We start from the raw sequence: 6,135 nt of genomic DNA, 5'->3' as shown, positions 1-6,135 counted from the left end.
TAATCTGAACCTGTTTTAGGTCTTCTTCCTATGTGATGAAGAGGATTAGCTGCATCACCAGAACTGGGGTGGACATGATATTGAAAAGGCACCAGTCCAGAAGTACTAGTTCTCTTTCATGGTACTTCTTCCTGATTGGTGGCATTTTGGTCAGAAAAAAGACAAATTATTCGATGTGGAGAGATCTTGGGATACAGATCTTTGAAAGTAGCCTGTGAATAGGGACCACATGAAGAAGATGGGAAACTATGACCATGTGACTTTTGAAAGATCAGGAGAATGAACCACAAGGAACTCAAGACTTGAAGATAGAGCTAGGGATTTTTGCCAATGAATTTAGCTTGGAACAAATCCATGAGGAATAAAGATTGACCTGCAGAACTCAGTGATAGTTGAGCCAGTAGGTTATCCAATAGAAATGTTGCATTTAAACATGAATTTGATGGGATAAATGAAATACAGAAACTATATTAAGTCTGAGATCACTTTCTCCATGGTCTGAGATAGTGTAGGGGAAAATACCTTCCTGAAGTGTCAGCAAGCAGAGGACAGTATGGATAATATTTTATATTACTTCTCTTGTTATATTTTTCTTTTTTTAAGAAGTTTATTTAGTCAATTTACAACATTATTCCTTGGTTACAATAATCACATTATTTCCCTCCTTCCCCTACACCCACTTTTCCCACAGCCAACACACAATTTCATTCTGTATTACATGTGTCCTTGATCAGAAGCTATTTCCATTTGTTTTCACTAGGATGTTCATTTAGAGTCTACATCCCCAACAATATGCCTTTAACCCATGTATTCTAGCAGTTGTTTTTCTTTGGTGTTTTCACTCCCACAGTATGTACTCTGGATGTGGAGAATGGTTTCTCTTGTAGGTTCCTCCGAGTTGTTCAGGGTCATTGCATTGCCACTAATGGAGAAGTCCATTACATTTGATTGTACCACAGTGTATCAGTTTCTGTGTACAATGTGTTCCTGGTTCTGCTCCTTTTGCTCTACATCACTTCCTGGAGTTGTTCCAGTCCCCATGGAATTCCTCCACTTTATTATTCCTTTTTGCACAATAGTATTCCATCACCAACATATACCAGAAATTGTTCAGCCATTCCCCAATTGAAGGGCATCCCCTCATTTTCCTTTTTTTTTGCCACCACAAAGAGCGCAGCTATGAATATTCTTGTACAAGTCTTTTTCCTTATTATCTCCTTGGGGTATAAACCAAGCAGTGCTATGGCTGGATCAAAGGGTAGACAGTCTTTTAGAGCCCTTTGGGCATAGTTCCAAATTGCCCTCCAGAATGTTTGGATCAATTCACAACTCCACCAGCAATGCATTAATGTCCCTACTTTGCCACACCCCCTGCAGCATTCATTACTTTCCTTTGCTGTCATGTTGAACAATCTGCTAGGTGTGAGGTGATACCTCAGAGTTGTTTTGATTTACATTTCTCTGATTATAAGAGATTCAGAACACTTTTTCATGTACTTATTAATAGTTTTGATTTCTTTGGCTGAGAACTGCCTATTCATGTCCCTAGCCCATTATTCAATTGAAGAATGGCTTGATTTTTTGTATAACTGGTTTAGCTCTTTATAAATTTGAGTAATTAGACCTTTGTCAGATGTTTTTGTAATGAAGTTTGTTTCCCAATTTGTTGCTTCCCTTCTAATTTTGGAAGCATTTGTATTATTTATTCAAAACCTTTTTAATTTGATGGAATCAAAATTACTGATTTTAAATTTTGTGATTTTAAATTTGGTGATTTTTGTCTAGCTCTTGCTTGGTTTTAAAGTCTTTCCTTTCCCAAAGATATGACAAGGATACTATTCTGTGTTCACCTAATTTGCTTATAGTTTCCTTCTTTATATTCAGATCATTCACCCAATCTGAGTTTATCTTGGTGCAGGGTGTGAGATGTTGATCCAAACCCAATCTCTCCTATACTGTCTTCAAATTTCTCGGCAGTTTTTATCAAAAAGTGGGTTTTGGTCCACAAAACTGAGATCTTTGGGTTTATCATAGATTGTCCTGCTGAAGTCATTTACCCCAAGTCTATTCCACTGATCCTCCTTTGTTTTGATAACCACCACTTTATCGAATAGTTTGAGATCTGGGACTGCAAGTCCTCCTGCCTTTGCATTTTTTTTTTCATGATTTCCCTGGATATCCTTGATATTTTGTTCTTCCAAATGAACTTTGTTATGGTTTTTTTCTAATTCCTTAAAGAATTTTTTTGGTAGTTCAATGGGTATGGCACTAAATAAGTAAATTAATTTGGATAGTATTGTCATTTTTATTATGTTAGCTCATCCCACCCATGAACAATCAATGCTTTTCCAATTGTTTAGATCTAGTTTTAGATGTGTGGAGAGTGTTTTGTAGTTGTGTTCATATAGTTCCTGGGTTTGTCTCAGCAGATAGATTCCTAAGTATTTTATATTGTCTAGGGTGATTTTAAATGGAACTTCTCTTTCTAATTCTTGCTGCTGAGATGGATTGGAGATATATAGAAATGCTGATGACTTATGTGGTTTCATTTTGTATCCTGCAACTTTGCGAAAGTTGTTGATTATTTCAACTAGCTTTTTGTTTGATTATCTAGGATTCTTTAAGTATACCATCATATCATCCGCGAAGAGTGATAGCTTGGTCTCCTCATTGCCAATTTTAATACCTTCAATTTCTTTTCCTTCTCTAATTGCTACTACTAGTGTTTCTAATACAATGTTAAATAATAGGGGAGATAATGGGCATCCTTGTCTCACTCCTGATCTTATTGGGAAGGTTTCTAGTTTAGCCCCATTGCAGATGATGTTTGCTGATGCTTTCAGATATATACTGGTTATTATTTTTAGGAAAGGTCCTTCTTTTCTTATACTTTCTAGTGTTTTCAATGAAAATGGGTGTTGTATTTTATCAAAGGCTTTTTCTGCATCTATTGAGATAATCATGTGATTTTTGTCAGTTTGCTTGTTAATATGCTCAAGTATGCAGGTAGTTTTCCTAATGTTGAACCCTCCTTGCATTCCTGGTATGAATCCTACCTGGTCATAGTGAATAACCCTTGAGATGACTTGCTGGAGTCTTTTTGATAGTATCCTATTTAAGATTTTTGCATCTATATTCATTAGGGAGATTTGTCTGTAGTTTTCTTTCTCTGTTTTTGACCTGCCTGGCTTTGGAATTAGTACCATGTTTGTGTCGTAAAATGAATTTGGTAGAATTCCTTCTTGGCTCATTCTGTCAAATAGTTTGTATAATATTGGAATTAATTGTTCCTTGAATGTTTGATAGAATTTACTTGTGAATCCATCAAGTCCTGGGGATTTTTTCTTAGGGAGTTCTTTGATGGCCTGTTGGATTTCTTTTTCTGATATGGGATTATTTAAGAATTATATTTCTTCTTCTGTTAGTCTAGGCAATTTATATTTTTGTAACTATTCATCCATTTCACCTAGATTGCCATATTTGTTGCCATATAGTTGTGCATAGTAGTTTTTAATGATTGCCTTAATTTCCTCTTCATTAGAGGCGAGGTCTCACTTTTCATCTTGGATACTGTCAATTAGACTGACTAGTACTTTGTCTATTTTATTTATTTTTTCAAAGTACCAGCTTCTAGTCTTATTTATTAAATCAATAGTTCTTTGACTTTCAATTTTATTAATTTCTCCTTTGATTTTTAGGATGTCTAATGTAGTCTTCATCTCGGGATTTTTAATTTGTTCTTTTTCTAGTTTTTTAATTTATATGCCCAATTCATTGACCTCTGCCCTTCTTAACTTGTTAATATATGAACTCAAGGATATAAATTTTCCCCTGAGAACTGCTTTGGCTGCATCCCGTAGGTTTTGAAAGGATGTCTCATCATTGTCATTTTTTTCAATGAACTTATTAATTGTTTCTACGATTTGTTCTTTAACTAAACAGTTTTGGAGAATAGCATTGTTTAATTTCCAATTAATTTTTGATTTACCTCTCTATGTACCCTTACTAATTATTATTTTCATTGCATTATGATCTAAGAAGGTTTCGTTTATTATTTTTGCCCTTTTGTACTCATTGGCAATGTTTTTATGCCCTAATACATGGTCAATTTTTGTGAATGTACCATGTGCTGCTGAAAAGAAGGTATATTCTTTTTTGTCCCTATTTATTTTTCTCCACATGTCTACTACCTCTAATTTTTCTAAGCTTTCATTCATTTCTCTTACCTCTTTCTTATTTATTTTTTGGTTTTATTTATCTAGTTCGGATAGAGGAAGGTTCAGATCTCCTACTAGTAGAGTTTTTTCTGTCTATTTCATCATTGAACTCCTCTATTTTCTCCTTTAGAAATCTGGATGCTATGCCATTTGGTGCATACATGTTGAGTATGGATATTTACTCATTGTCTATATTGCTTTTTATCAGGATATAATTACCTTCCCTATCTCTTTTAACAAGATTTATTTTTACTTTCGCTTTGTCAGATATCATGATTGTGACTCCTGCCTTCTTTTAATCAGTTGATGCCCAGTAGATTTGGCTCCATCCTTTTACTTTCACCCTATGCGTATCTATCTTCCTTATGTGTGTTTCCTGTAAACAGCATATGGTAGAGTTTTGGATTCTAATCCACTCTGCCATTCTCTTGCATTTTATGGGTGAGTTCATTCCATTCACATTCAGAGTTATTATTACTAGCTGTGTATTTCCCAGCATTTTGATTTCTACTCCTAGTCCTGCCTTTTCTTCTTTCACTATTTCCTTCTATACCATTGTTTGTTTATAATCAGTCCCCCTAGTTCCCACCCTTATTTTACTTCCCTTTCTATCCCCCTATCATCTTATTCCCCCCTTATTTTCCCTATGGTCTTTCTAAAATTTTCCCCCACCCTCTCCCTCCCTTGTACTGCTTCCCTCCCCAACAGTCTGTTTGTTAACCTTCTACTCCCCTATAGGATGCAAATCTATTCTCTTCCCCACTGGATTTGATTGTTCTTCCCTTTTTGGGTCAGTTTCAAAGAACATAAGAGATGTGTATTTCCTAACTCCAGCCTCTTTACCCTTCCAGTGTATCGATGTTCTCCCCCTCCTGCCATGAGCTTCTTTGTGACATATAAATTTACCCCCATTTGTTTCTTTTCCCATTTCTTTTAGTATTAACCTCTTTTTACCTCTAGTTGTATATATATTGATATATACACACACACATGTATATGTATTGATGCATGCATATATCTATATACCTATTTACGTCTTGTAAATTCATTACAGTTTGTCACTTTTCCCTCTTAGTGTAATTCTTCTAGCTGCCCAGGTGATAGCAACAGTTCTTACGAGTTACCAATGACCTCATTTCTTATAGAAATACATATCATTTTAACTTATTGAGTCTCTTAAAATTTTTTTTTGTTATTTTATTTTGTTTTTCTTTTTCCCCTCTTTTCTAATTACTTTTTGATGATTCTCTTGAGTTCTGTGCTTGGACATCAAATTTTCTATTCAGGTCCAGTCTTTGCTTTACAAATGCTTAGAATTCTTCTATTGTGTTGAATGACCATATTTTTCCCTGTAAGAATAGAGCCAGTTTTGTTGGGTAGTTGATTCTTGGTTGTAGACCTAGTTCCCTTGCTTTCTGGAATATCATATTTCATGCCTTTTGGTCCTTCAGTGTGGATGCAGCCAGATCCTGCTTTATCCTCACTGTGGTTGCATGGTATCTGAATGACTTCTTCTTGGCAGGTTGTAATATCTTTTCTTTGGACTGATAGTTTTTGAATTTGGCTATAACATTCCTGGGTGGTGTCAGTTGAAGATTAAATACAGGAGGCGATCTGTGGAGTCTTTCAATCTCCACTTTCCCCTCTTGTTCTGGGATATCAGGGCATTTTTCCAGAATAATTTCCTGGAGTTTTATGTCCAGGCTTTTTCTTTTGTCATGGTCTTCTGGTAGACCAATGATTCTTAAATTGTCTCTTCTCTAACGATTTTCTAAATCCTCCCTTTTGTGAATGAGATGCTTCATATTTTCCTCAATTTTTTTCATTCTTTTCATTTTGTTTTATAGTGTCCTGCTGCCTTGTGAGGTCACTTAATTCCAGTTGTTGTATTCTGGTTCTTGAAGACTGAATTTCTTCC

The sequence above is a fragment of the Monodelphis domestica genome, chromosome 7 (assembly GCF_027887165.1).
Source record: "Monodelphis domestica isolate mMonDom1 chromosome 7, mMonDom1.pri, whole genome shotgun sequence".
NCBI classification, from domain to species: Eukaryota; Metazoa; Chordata; class Mammalia; order Didelphimorphia; family Didelphidae; genus Monodelphis; species Monodelphis domestica.
Note: the sequence above shows the minus strand (reverse complement) of the source record.